This window comes from Castor canadensis, chromosome 2 (assembly GCF_047511655.1).
Source record: "Castor canadensis chromosome 2, mCasCan1.hap1v2, whole genome shotgun sequence".
Lineage (NCBI taxonomy): Eukaryota > Metazoa > Chordata > Mammalia > Rodentia > Castoridae > Castor > Castor canadensis.
This window is the reverse complement of record NC_133387.1, coordinates 73,550,263-73,564,025: the sequence shown is the minus strand read 5'-3', so window position 1 is coordinate 73,564,025 and position 13,763 is coordinate 73,550,263. Positions and strand designations below refer to the sequence as shown.

At 38.4% G+C, this 13,763-nt stretch overlaps 1 long non-coding RNA gene across 3 annotated transcripts in view; it reads right to left on the bottom strand.

The window, feature by feature from the left end:
• The window catches only part of LOC109680712 (uncharacterized), a 59,200-nt gene that overhangs the window by 44,239 nt on the left and 1,198 nt on the right, over positions 1-13,763 (bottom strand). The window contains exons 2-4 of one of the 3 annotated variants that reach the window (XR_012441871.1): positions 13,611-13,692; positions 9,501-9,633; positions 4,295-4,461 (exon numbers count right to left, since the gene is read on the bottom strand). This is a non-coding gene — a long non-coding RNA (uncharacterized lncRNA). Of the gene's footprint in view, positions 1-4,294; positions 4,462-9,500; positions 9,766-13,610; positions 13,693-13,763 lie in introns of those variants that run through there. The other 2 variants (XR_012441869.1, XR_012441872.1) reach the window with 2 other exon arrangements.

Genomic DNA, 13,763 nt, shown 5'->3' with positions numbered 1-13,763 from the left:
ACAAAGCTGGGGTCAGGTGTGCTGGATGCTTGTATGGAGATGCACAACTGCCTTGTTACTTCTTTTTTACTTCGCTTCTCTTCTTTTACTTTGCTTTTTTTCTCTAAAACCTTACTTCTTTCTTATTCTGTAAAGCCTTTCTTCTTCTCTGTTCTTAGACTCGCACTGGCCCATGTTTCCCCTAGTCTCTAGCATAACTCGTAAAGTCTCAGTCCTTAGACTCTCAGACACACAACAGCAGCTGCCAGCAGCGTCATCAGTGGCAGCCAACCTCACAAGCAGCCAACCATATCCTCCTTCAGCAAGTCTTTTATATACAGTGGCAAACAAGGAGGTGGAGCCACAGTTCTCCAGGAGGGGCATGACAATGTAACAGGAGAAACCTGTGATCACTACTCTCTGAATGTAAACATCTTAGGAAAATCAGCCATGCAGCATTTTGCCCTCACCCCCTTCTGGGGCTAGAGTCGTGCCAACTCAGCCTGCAGATTATTTGAACAGCTGTGCTTATGTCAAGTTCTCATACTACACTCCCCTCAATAAGGAATAAATAGAAATAAATCTTGTTCATGGATATAAAGACACAAAATTGTAATGATGGGATATCTCTGTGAAATCTTAAGTCAATATGGTTACCAACAAAAGCACAAGTAGAATTTCATGCTTTGTAACTTAACAATAATTCTATAGGGAAAGTGGAAACTAAATCAATGAAAAGAAAAATAGTGATCTTTTTTATCTTTTGCTATGACAATGATGAAAATGTTAATAATACCTGATGCCATTGAGAATCTGGAAAAAATAGGCACTACCATCATTGCTGGTTTGAGTGAAAATAGTGCAGCTTCTTTTTGGAGGGTAATTTAGCAGCTGACTATCAAAATTCTAAATGTGCATATCATACTCAACAGTTCCACAGAGAAACTCAAATATGTAAGCAAAATAGAAGTAGAAGGTACTCGCTTCAGAGTCCATTAAACCAAATAGTAGATAAAATATGGATACCCACGGACACAGAACTGGGTAAGTAAATAAATTAATGTTGTACCACTGCTGAATGTAGTGAAATAGACCTAACAATGGTATGGCAAAAGTAAAATGATAAGGAAAAATGACAGTATACAGGACACCATGTGTAATACATTTCTGTTGATGTAAAACCAGCAATTATACATTTTTCCAAATAAGTCATTTATATATATTACATAAATGGAAAATTCTAGAGAAATGCAGAAGAAATCACTAGCAGTGCTTATTTCTGGAACTGAGGTGGAGGTGGAAGGTTGGTAGTGTAGGGTGAAGGGGAAACTGCCTTTTCATTATACCCATTTTCACCACTCATGTATTTTTACCAAATGCATGTATTTTTTTAATCAAAAGTAACTAAACTGGGATTAGGGATGTAGCTTGATGATTGAGTGTTTGCCTAGCATGCACAAGGCCCTGGGTTTGATCACCAATACCACAAAAAAAATTAAAAGTAACTGTTCAAAAATAAAAAGTACATCATTTAATAACCTATAATATTTATAATACTGAACCCAAAAAAGTTTTAATTCTTTCTGTATGGCAGGAATTATAACTTAGAGCTGGCTAACTGGCAACCCATAGTTTGGCATCTGCTATGATTTCTGATCACTAATCTGTTTTAACTTAGAATAAGTTAAAGGTATTTGTGAGCAGGAAACAGATCTGATCTTTCATGGCCATGTTTGTCTTAGAGCAAATAACCCAGAGTACTGGGTTGAGATTCAAAGGGAACTTATTTCCATGATATGCCCTTTTTCCCTTTTCAAATATTTTAATGTGTATATATATTAATATTTAGGAAAAATAATAGTGGGCTTTGTAAACATTATGACAAGTAATTGTTGAGGAATACTTTGTGAAAAGTGGCTTCTGATGTTTGTACTCCATCCTGTACGTGCCTCTTTGCTATTGTGAGCTGTGGGGATCTCAGGAGGCTTACCTTAGAAACACTTGTATTCCATCCTCTTTTGCACCTACTGACATGGACAAATATGTAATTTATTTTGATATCCCACAATAGGCTCTCACTACATGCATGTCAGAGAAATTAATAATGAAGCCATCGCAGTATGGATCCATGAATAAACTTACAATTAAATCATCCATATTAGAACTATCAAGAAAAACTACCAGAGTGGAGGTATGGTTCAAGCAGTAGAGCACCTGCTTTGCAAGCGTGAAGTCCTGAGTTCAAATTCCAGTCCTACACACACAAAGATACTGGACTGGTAGCATGGCTCAAGTGGTAGAGTGCCTGCCTAGCAAGCACAAGGCCCTGAGTTCAGACCCCAGCACTTGCCTATAATTTTTAATTGATATTTAATGGATCCCTTCAGGAATCCATTGAAAGCTATAAACCCACATGAGAATGACAAGAACACATTTGCATTTACACATAATTCTTTGCATATCAGAGCACTCCTATAACATCAAGTATTCTTATGGATCACTTTGGTTCTATTGAAACCCATATTAAGACCACCTATTCAAACCATGTCACTGTGTACCAACAATACCTACCTCCATTCCAAAATAAGTAACCTCTTGTTAAAGACTTTGTTAAAAGTTTTTTAAACATCGAATATAATCTCAACCAAAAATAAGTCTACACAAAAGAAGACTGAGAAAAAATAATCATACAAGAGAAATAGTTAACTCTTCCCTAATTAATGTGAAATGGAGATTTTTTTCCCCCATGGGGAAGTAAGAAAATTAGGGTAATAAATAGTCATTAGAAGAAGGAGGACTGAGGACATCCTGTCTTAATGGGTGTTATGTTGTCTTATTAAACAAATATTTCTGAAGAGCCATCTTTTCTCTATTAATTTTCTTATATTAATTGACATACAGTAAAATAATCTTGTCCTTCTTGTTCACATATAGCCATAACTACACTTATTTGTTCTGCACAAAAAAAAGTGAGTGGAGGTGCTAAACATCCATCACTAGACTTGTTAGGCCAATCAAAAGGCAAATATCTAAAATATTGCCAGATATCTGTTCACTAACAGAAGGGAAGACTGCCAGCAAAGAGCTATCCATCTCTTCTTGAGACAATTACTGTCAAATGAATCATATAAGGTAAAAAAGATATTCAAAGTTCAGATTAGAATAAAATTTTCAAGCCTCAGGTGGAGCAAAATTGATACTTTCAATGTTGCCTTGCCATACTCATCAATTTGTTGTTAAAGAAAAGAATAGGAAAAAACACCTACAGAATTTTTTTTTTACTTAAATTGAAATTTTTTTTTTTATTATTCATATGTGCATACAAGGCTTGGGTCATTTCTCCCCCTGGCCCCCACCCCCTCCCTTACCACCCACTCCATCCCCTCCCTCCCCCCCCACCCCCTCAATACCCAGCAGAAACTATTTTGCCCTTATTTCTAATTTTGTTGTAGAGAGAGTATAAGCAATAATAGGAAGGAACAAGGGATTTTGCTGGTTGAGATAAGGATAGCTATACAGGGCGTTGACTCACATTGATTTCCTGTGCGTGTGTGTTACCTTCTAGGTTAATTCTTTTTGATCTAACCTTTTCTCTAGTTCCTGGTCCCCTTTTGTTTTGTTTTTAAAAAGAGATTTTTCTTTGGCCCAATAACAGTTTCTTCATATAAAATCTAAATTCTGTCTGCATTCTGGGTTTTTCAGCTTGGGTCTAAAACTCTCATGTCCTGGTTATCATCAGTCTACCTATATCTGCACCATTACTCTATTTTCCCATTCATTTAACTTCTCCCTTTTTTCTCTTTTTTGGCAGTATTGGCAAAAAAACTCAGGGCCTCATGCTTGCTACCACTTGAGTCATACTCCCAGCACTTGAGTTTTGCTTCAGTTATTTTTCAAATAGGGTCTCAAACTTTTACCCAGGGCTGGCTTAGGATCATGACCCTCCCATCTCCACCTCCCATGTAGTTGGGATTCTTAAGCACCACCTCATCTGACTTGTTCTTTGAGATAGGATCTCCCCTTTTTTTTAATTTTATTTTTGTTCTTGTTGTTCAAGATGACTTCAAACCATAATCTTCCTATTTCCACCTCCCAAGTAGCTGAGATTACAAGCCTGAGTCACTACACCTGGCCTATAATTTCTTCGTATATCTACTCTTGCCAAAACCAAATTGAAAAGAACCAGAGATAATAGGAAGAAAGAACTCACAAATTAGCAAAGGATGCCTTAGTAATGTTTGTTTAGTTTCTAATAGTCCAAGTAGGACTTTTCCAACACCCAGTATAAGGGATTTGAGAGCTCTTTGTACCCAGATGCAGCACCAAGCTCAGGGAAAATTCATCATAAGTCAGAGTCACAATTGTAAAGGAAAACTCAAATTTATTTCCACAAATTTTCTTGACTTTCCCCATGAAAATCACTCCACACAATCTGTATCCATCCTGATGTCCTTCTTCATCTTTCTCTTCTGGTTTTGGATTCTGTTTTCCAATAACATTGATTAAGCATTAAGGAAGATCACAGAAGAGGTTTAAACAATAATGATTGTTATTCACACACACTTCAAGTCAAAACAAGTCCTACGGAGCACAGCTACAAGTTTTGGAAGCCTGATATGCTACCCTTGTGAACTTGGATTACAGGAGTTAGTTCTCTTCAGTTCCACAGGGTTTCCTTACTGTATAAATCAAGATCCCAACAGGAAACAGATGGCATGCTCAAATTAGGAGAGTCTGGGAGGATTTATTTACAAAAGACTATTTACAGAGGTCTGGGTGTAGGAAAATCACAATGGGTGTTGCAAGAATGTTGAGCGGGTAGTACATGAACGTCCTAGGTCCAAAAGGCTAGGTCCTGCCAAGAGGAAGGAGTAGTTAGAACCAAGAAGAGAGAGTCACATAGCAAAGTTTGCCTTGAAAGGATAAGTGCCCTTCCAAGGACAGCACAGCAGCCCTGTGGGATTTGGCACAGAGGCCACTCGTTTTCCTTCCCATATTCTCCAATCCAACAGGAAACACAAAGGCACAGCAGCCTCAATTGCCTCTGTCAACAGTGTTACCTTTGGACCTCTCATAATATATCAAGAGAAATAAATACCTTGAGGTCTCCTACAGGGGTTCCTCATGGCTGAGCCCAACCTGAGGGAACCAACAGATAAGGTTCATAAGTGAGTCAGCTTCCTGGGCCAAAGGTCAGGCTGGGTAAATGGAAGCTCAATCAGAAGACAACCAACATACATAATGAAGCGTCTCTGCCTATTCTTACTTCTCAACACACCAACATAATCACATTTATAATCGGAAAAGCCTTCACGAAGGAATTGTCTCTGGAAATCTGCATTTTTTAATGTCTTTCTACCATCACATACTTCAGAGATTAGGACTGCTGACAACCCACAAATGTTGGGTAGCAAATTGGAAAAGAAACTAATGTTTTAAAACTAGTTCCCGTGAATATCTTACCTTATTTAATCTTTGAATGACCCTATAAATCATAAATTATAATCCTTGTCCAAAGCCACACAGAAAATACAAGGTGAATCAGTGAACCCAGGACTATTTGATTCTAAAGCTTATCAGCTTTTCTCTTCACACACTGTTTACTAATCTAGTGCACTTGAGCATTTTAACCCAAAATAGTTTAGCTATTTTCTTGGCAGAGGGCAGGGCAGGTAAGAGTCAACTAAAGATATTAAAGAGAAAGATAAGTTGCCCAGGATCTAATGTCTATTTGGCAAAATATTAAAGGGAGAATCCTGAAGGTGAAAGAAGTGAAATGGCTAGAAAAGGGTTGATGTCTAGGAAGAAAATGAAATAAAAAGAGAGATTGAACACAGTCTTTGCATTCTTCCCACTCCCCTATCCTGTTGAGCCAGCCCAGTTACTCTTCAGTGTTTATGGACTTAGTACTTGAGGTTTACAACCTCAGTCATGTCCACAATGTTGCAATGCCTCACCCCTAATAATAATTTCACCTGCCTTCCATCTGGCCTTCCTCCTACCTGCTGTCAGACAGCAGTGTGCAATGAGCAATTTAATTGAAGGCTCATGAATGATGACCCTGGAGGCCAATGACACTCCTGGTTGCACCTGTCTTTGTACACGTGTGCTGTGGCAGGACAATTAAATCACGCCTACTTAGATAGGAGTATGTTTCTCTCAAACAGTTTACATCTTGATAGCAAGAAATGAGTCAATGGCTCAAGGCAGACATAATGACTTCATAGGAAATTATAAAGAGAATGTGCTATGAGACTCTGGGGATCAGTTTGCATAGAGAACAAATAACATGGAGACCAAATGTGAGCAAGTCCTTGCTTTAGAGTCTGCAAGCATTCGTAAAACAAACAAAAACAAAATCCACACACCAATCATTTGTCCCAAAATGGCCAACCAGAAGTGACTAGTAGGAAAGATAATGGAGCTTTTTTTAAAGATGGACTCAAATACCGTACCACAGCTAGAAAGCTCTAAAAACAGAGCACAAAGAAATAACTTCCAGGGCTGGGAAGGCACTCCCAGCGCCAATAGGGAATCACCAGAAGTACTTTTATTTTTGACTCAAATTCTGCAGTTGTCACAAGGCCAAACATTCTCCCGGCTTCTTCAGTCTCCACAGTGGATTTGTGAATGTTCAGCTAGCATTCCTGACTGAGCTGTGAAATCATTTCAGACAGCTAACTAGGGAAAAGAGCTTAAAAGAGGATGGTATTTATTCTTTATCAATTGCAAATTGCTGACCCGTAGCCAACTTGAACTTTGGATATACACAGAAGCTCTTTTAAGCTATTTATATTTTCTTTACCATCCATGGGATGATTTAATTCAGAAATAGCAAATAAAAGATATTCATGGAGTATTTTTTGATCAAATATCTATAGTAGCTAGACCTCTTTGCTCAAATGATTCAGAAATTGAAGTTTATAAATTGTTTGGAAATTAAGGGACATGTTAAAAATACTGTGCCTCCCCAAAATTCATATAAAATCATAAATATTAACATTACACAATATTAATATTATGATCAATAGGTAGACATACAAGAGTTCATGTGTCTTGCTGAAGTGGCCCCAATCTGAGTCAGGAATACAGGACTTGAGCCACATATGTACCACAAATTACCTAGACAGTTCTAGTAATGTGATTTAAATGACCATGCCTCTGATTCCCTCTCGATAAAATGAAAAAGTCAAAATAACACATAGTTTTCTAATCATGATCTGAAGAACCATATAGCAATTTGAAGGGGTGATTCAAGTGGCTATTATTGGAGGTGGTAAGTGGGCCTCCGTTCATACCACCACCACCACCATAATCATCACCAAAACAGCTCTAGGTTTTCAGACTTTTGTGTAAGGCTTTGATTGGAGACCTCTTTTGAACTATTGTTTTGGTGGTTGTGGGGTTTGAATTCAGAGCCTCACACTTGCTAGGCAGGCTCTCTACCACTTGAGCTACTCTACCAGCCCTCAAACTGTTAAGAAGTATGGACTATGATATATCTTTGATCAAATTCTATAAGTCTGAAGTTTTATTTCCATTGACATATGAATGTGTCTCTTTGGAAAGCAAATACATTTCTTCTGACATAGTAAGTATTTTTTAAAAATAGTGTGCCCAACAAGATATATGTGTAGGACAACAATTATCTCATTCAGTTCTAAAAATGGACAAACTCCTGTGTTTGGCTAGATTTCCATAGTCTTCCTTGTCATAATGCTTTACTACTTATGTGTGAACAATTTGCAGAGACTTAAGTGGGCTTTCAAACTTGAGTAGGAACTAATTGGTAACTGGCAGAATGACATCCCTTATTGAAATAATGGATTATGTACTTGGTTCTTCAAATCACATGCATGCACAAATACACACCCCTCTCCTCTCTAATTGTCTCGTTAGAAGCATGTTTCAGGACTGGGACATAGCTCAAGTGGTAGGTAGAGTATTTACCAAGCAAGCACAAGGCCCTGAGTTCAAACCCCAGTACTTAAAAAAAAAAAGTTAATTAAATAAATAAATAAAACGTGTCTCCATATGGACAACCAAACTCCATCAATGATCAGGAAAAACAAAGCAAGGGAGTGGAAATAGAGCACAAACTGGAAAGAAGGGTGACTATTCTGGCTCATCCCTCTTAGTTTAGAACACAAATGTAGGAATCTGGACCTCACTAAGCTCATGTGACATAATTGTCAGGTGTGCTGTAATTTTGATGGACTGGAGCCTGTCCTTAACATCCCATGCATCAAAGGGAAAATATAATCATGTGTGTGTGTGTGTGTGTGTGTGTGTGTGTGTGTGCATGTGCTGCAGCCAAGATGGAAGGGGGAGAGCCATTGGTTATCTACAACATAAAAATCTATGTTAAAATCCAAATGGATCTTTTTAGTCCTCTCAGAGCACTGTATGATTTCACTTGATATCTTAATGCTTCACTTGTATTTTAATCATTTCATTACATTTGGTTGGATAACAGAAAATGCCCCAATGTCACAGAGAACTAAAGAAAAATGAATTTTTAACTACTTTGTAGGATGTTAGTCCAATAATAATTCTATCTCCAGTGAGTATCTACTATTTTGGTAAGATAAATATATATTATATTGCTTAAACTTTTTCATATCAATTTAAATATTTCATAAAATTCCTAGCAATATGTGGCTGACAAAATAATTCCAGTTTTTCATAAAATTTGAAGTCTTCTGCCACTTGCTTTAAAACCTACTTTAAGATAAGAAAAAATCTGGTTTCAGTCAAGGTCTGACTGGCCCCTACATTTAAGTAAATAGATGAGTTTCCACACCCTCTCAAAAAAAAAGCCATTTGAGAGAAATTTCGCCCTTGGATTTGGATTTCATAAGCCTTTGTTTTTGGCTTCTAATCAGTCCTATAAGTAAAAACGAGGTCACATTTGCCCTATTTCCCAACTGGCACATACACAAAGGACCAGTCATGGTTTTTGCAAAGAAAATAAACCGTAGTAGGTTTTGCCAATTCACACAATTTGTCTGAAAGGAAATGTCATTATTCCCACTGTTATAGCAACAGAGTCTTTGGGGAAAAGCCATCAATCACTTTGACGTAAGAAAGGTAACAGGAAGTTGACTAGCAACAGCATGATCTATGCCATGAATGGAGATAGCTTAATATTTTCTTTGTGCATGTTTTCTTAGCCAATGAAGCAGAAGCAACCTGGATTTTTATCTTCAAAACCACAGAAATGTTATTTCTCTCAAAATTTCCTTCACTCTAATATAGAAGAAATCAGATTTTTTTAATCATTTAACCATTCACAAAAATATTGGCTACCTCAGAATCCAAACGCCACACTCCTTACAGCCCATCACTGTGATTTCACGGGAGGTTCTCTTACTGGTTTTGGTGGAAAAGTCTACTGAAATACTGCATTCTTCCTTGGATTAAATATTTTCTAGCATCTCAGTGTCTAAACTAGAATTTCTAACAGGACTATTTAAGGAATTACTCAAATCAGATCATAAAGAAATTTGGTAACATGTTACCTGTAGCATTTACATAGTAGTTGATGGTCCTGCCAGTCGTTCTCTCTTTGGCTTACAGGTGTCCATCCTAAGAGCATGTGTGCCTTTAGTTACACACTTGTCATTGGCAGTGGTGACAGTAGTTCTTGGTCAACTGTGAAGTGGAACAACACTTATATTAATGATGAGCTCCTGTAGGTTCATTCTCTCTTTATGCTACATGTAGCTCCAGACGGGAAGTGTTCAGTAGGTGCCCTTTATCTTCCATGCCTGAGAGCAACTAAACCTAACCAAAAATAAAGAAATAAAAATGTAAGAATAGGTACAAACAAAATGTGAGACACTTTCCAAAAACCATATTGCAAGACTACATTTGTAGTTTCATGACACATTTTCCTAAAACAAGGGAGGGAAAAGCATTTCTTTGGCTGAGGCATGTGCTAAAACAACCTAACTCATTGAAATAATCCTTACACATCACACCACACACATGCACACACCACAACACACATACACACCACACACACACACACACACACCACACACACAACACACACAGCACACACATATACACACACACCATACCACACACACACACCACACACACATACATCCCACAACACACACAGCACATACACCACAACACACACACTACACACACACCACACACACACAAACACACACATATATACAACACACACAGCACACACACACATACGTACATACACACATACACACACCACACACACACACAACACACACCATACATACAAATCCTTTGAAGAATGCTAGCCTCCAAAGTTTGGGACAATATTAACAATAATAAAATATAATAATCAACTTTCACTTTAATGGCACAAATTGAGGAGCTGGGGTACAGCTCAGTGGTAGAATGCTTACTTAGCATGCAAGAGGCTCTGAGCTCAATCTCTACTGCCAAAAAAAGTCACAAAATTGTCACAAATTGAATCATGAAATAATTTCCTTGACAAAATGTCTGTCCATTTCCCTCAAATAATGGAGGAAGATGAGAATATTGCAAAAAAAAAAATTGAAACTGTGCCTAGGAACAGTTTGATTACAATGGGACAATCTATACATTCTGCCAAATAACTAATCAGCTTCTTTACAGGTTGTTTGCCCTGGTACATACACCACAGTCCCACATCTACCCATTAGTAAGTAGCCTTTTCCAGGTTAAAAAAATTGATTTTCTGTCTCAAGGTGGCTTACTCTCAAGAACACAGATTCACAATAACAAAGTTCACACAGGACTGATAAATAAACCAGGTTATTAACATACAGAGCATGTCAGCCCATGAAACTAGATACTTCGGTGAACTGATCAATGCACCCTCTCGTCTCTGGAAAAATACATTCAAAGCCAAATATCAGGCAGTGGCTAAATGAATAGGAAATATCATATGGGTGAAATCTTGACAGATTCAGCTTGACAGACACAAGTTTCAATCTGCACATTTGATGTTTCGGAGAAGTAGGTGGGAAACTTTCATAGCTAGACAAGGCTGTATCTCCCCTAAATGAAAAGTTCCTTTGATGAGCCTAGTATGGTGGCACATGAGTATGTTCCTACGATCCCAACTACATGGGAAACAGAGATGGCAAGACCACAATTCGAGTTTAGCCCTAGGAAAAAGTTATTAGTTAGACCCCATCTCAAAAACAAGCTGGGCGTGTGGGGTGTATGTAATCCCATTATGCAGAAGGTGTAGATACACAAAATCACAGTCTGAGGCTGGCCAAGCAAAAGCTACAAGATCTTGTCTGGAAAATAAACTAAAGCAAAAAGCACTGGCGGTGTAGTTCAGGTGGTAGAGCACTTGAGCACAAGGCCATGAGTTCAAAACCCAGCACTGAAAAAAAAAAAGTTCTTTGATGGAATTTGATGATTATTCTTTTTCTATAATTCCATGAACAGGCCCAGGTTTGGTTGGTACGACAGTTTATATAATTTGGAGAACTTCTTAAAAAATGAATACAAAATTTAGTATAAGAGTGATTATTAATTTAAGATGACAAAAGAAACCACAAACACAAATTTAGAAAACTGGTAAATATCAAAAGCATCACAATACCTATATGAACCATATATGAACTCTAATATTAACTGACTGTTTTTACTACATTTTTTCTTTCTTCACATGACTGCAATTGTGCAATATTTTCCACAGAGAACGGATAGATATTTGCCTTTTGTTTAGCACAGCACATCAAAAGTCTTTTATATAGAGGTCTAGAAAAGTTTATTTTCGCTTCTCAAATTGTTTTTGTAATGCCACATCTGGTCTTCCTCCTGGTGTTTTGCTCAGACTGTAGAGGACAAATGAGGCTGAGAGGGTCCATCAGAGAAGGCCAGCCCTTGATGTCATCAGCACGGCCCCTACTACTCCAGCAGCTCAGGCAAGTGCAGCCTCGTTTGTCCCACCTCCCTTTTCACCTCTGCCTCTGTGGTCCTGCAGGAAGGCAGTGGACAAGACCACCGTGAACCTGGGTCATAGCAGCCTCCAAGCTGTGGTTCAGCCTCTGGAACAGATCTTTTCTCAGGGATCAAGTTTATTCCCAGCAAGTTTCTAGGTCACCTGGGGCTGGTGGCTGCTGATGGCATTTCAAGTGTAGAAAGGGGGTGGGGGAGCCTGGCCCTTAGGCCCGACCTTCTAGGACTGACCTCACCCAATTTGAAGGGACCCCCTCACCTCAAATTTGGGGCAGAGGTTGCTGCCTCCTCCAATCATCCCAGAAAGCACTGAGGGGTTTGGAAGGGGCCCAGCCCATGGGGTCCTGAAACTTCATCAGAAAACCCAGCCCTATTCCACTTGAGGTGCCAACAGGTCTTAGGGAATCAATCCTCTTTCAAAAAGAGTTACCTGGGAGTCATACTAAACACACAGATTTCAGGGACTCCAGAATTTGGGTCAAAGCCAAGAATGTATTTTTAATAAGTGCCTCAGGTTATAGTTAATGCTTTCCCGCAATTTGGAAACAGGGCTTGAAGCAACAGAGCATCTCAACTTTGATGTGTTAAGTATAGGTTAAATACTTTAATCACAATTAGACAATCCTGTTCCCCTCCTTTCTAATTTTCTAAGGCATGAATACAAGAGGTAGTGTTTATGTGGAGTCCTGCGCACATTTGAGAAGTATGGTTAGTGTGGGTGCTACATGTACAAGATGTAGAAGTGTGCTGTGTGGAATGGTGAGTACATGCACCTGATACATTTGGGGTCTGTGTGTGAGAGAGAGAGAGGTGAGAATATGAGGGCATGTGTGAAGTAATGTGCATTTGTGTGGTACAAACAATGTCTGTGTGATTGTATGTGGGTATGTGTGGAGTGGTATGTGTACATGCATGTGACTCGTGCATGCATGGATAACATATGTGTACTTTATAGAATGGTGTGTGCATATGTGTTATACCTAGGGTGCAAGTATGCAGAGGCTGTGTAAGTGATGTGGGGTGTGTGTTATGTGTGGGTGTGGTGTATATGGAAGTGTGTGGGATGTGTAGTGGTTGTTTGGAGACCTGAGGAGAAGAGAAAGAGCACCTCAGTTCACTTGCATGTACTGTCTACAGTGGGTATCTTAATCAACACTCTCATTTGTACTGGCTCTTTTCTGAGAGAAATAATAATGAGTTTAAACAAGACTTTCTTTAAAAAGCTGCTTTTAACTTAATAGGGCTTTCCCTCCTCATCTGCTTTTCTACTTATTACTAGGTTTCTGTGGTTAGATGCTATTAATCCCATAATTAAGTTCAAAGAATAATATTGTTGATCAAAAGAAAACCATGCACTTTAAATAGAATAAAATTAGAATGCCACTGCTCGTAAACACCTGTTTTATTTTTGTGGCTATGCTTTGATCTGATGAAGTGCTGAGCTAGATTGAAACATTAAAAATAATAATGTGACAAGCAACTTTTATCTTTCACTACCCATGTTACAAGTATTTGTTTGTGGCATTTACAAAACTAACTAAGTGGTCAGTCCTGTGCCCATGAAAGATGAAAAGTAACAGCAACAAGTTCTAATTGCCTACGCAATCAGTGCCAGGTCCAGAAAACAAGCCTCACTCCAAAATTTCTGTTTAGTCTTATTCTCTGTTTTCTCTTACCCTGAGGACAAAAGTTGGTGGGCCTTGAAAGCAGAGACCTGTGTTGAATTGCAGCTTTACTACTCATTTGAGACTTTGTCACCTGCAAATTATGAACAATGATACTTACTTGATAACTGGAAGAAGTTCAAATGGAATAAGAATCCATAAAAC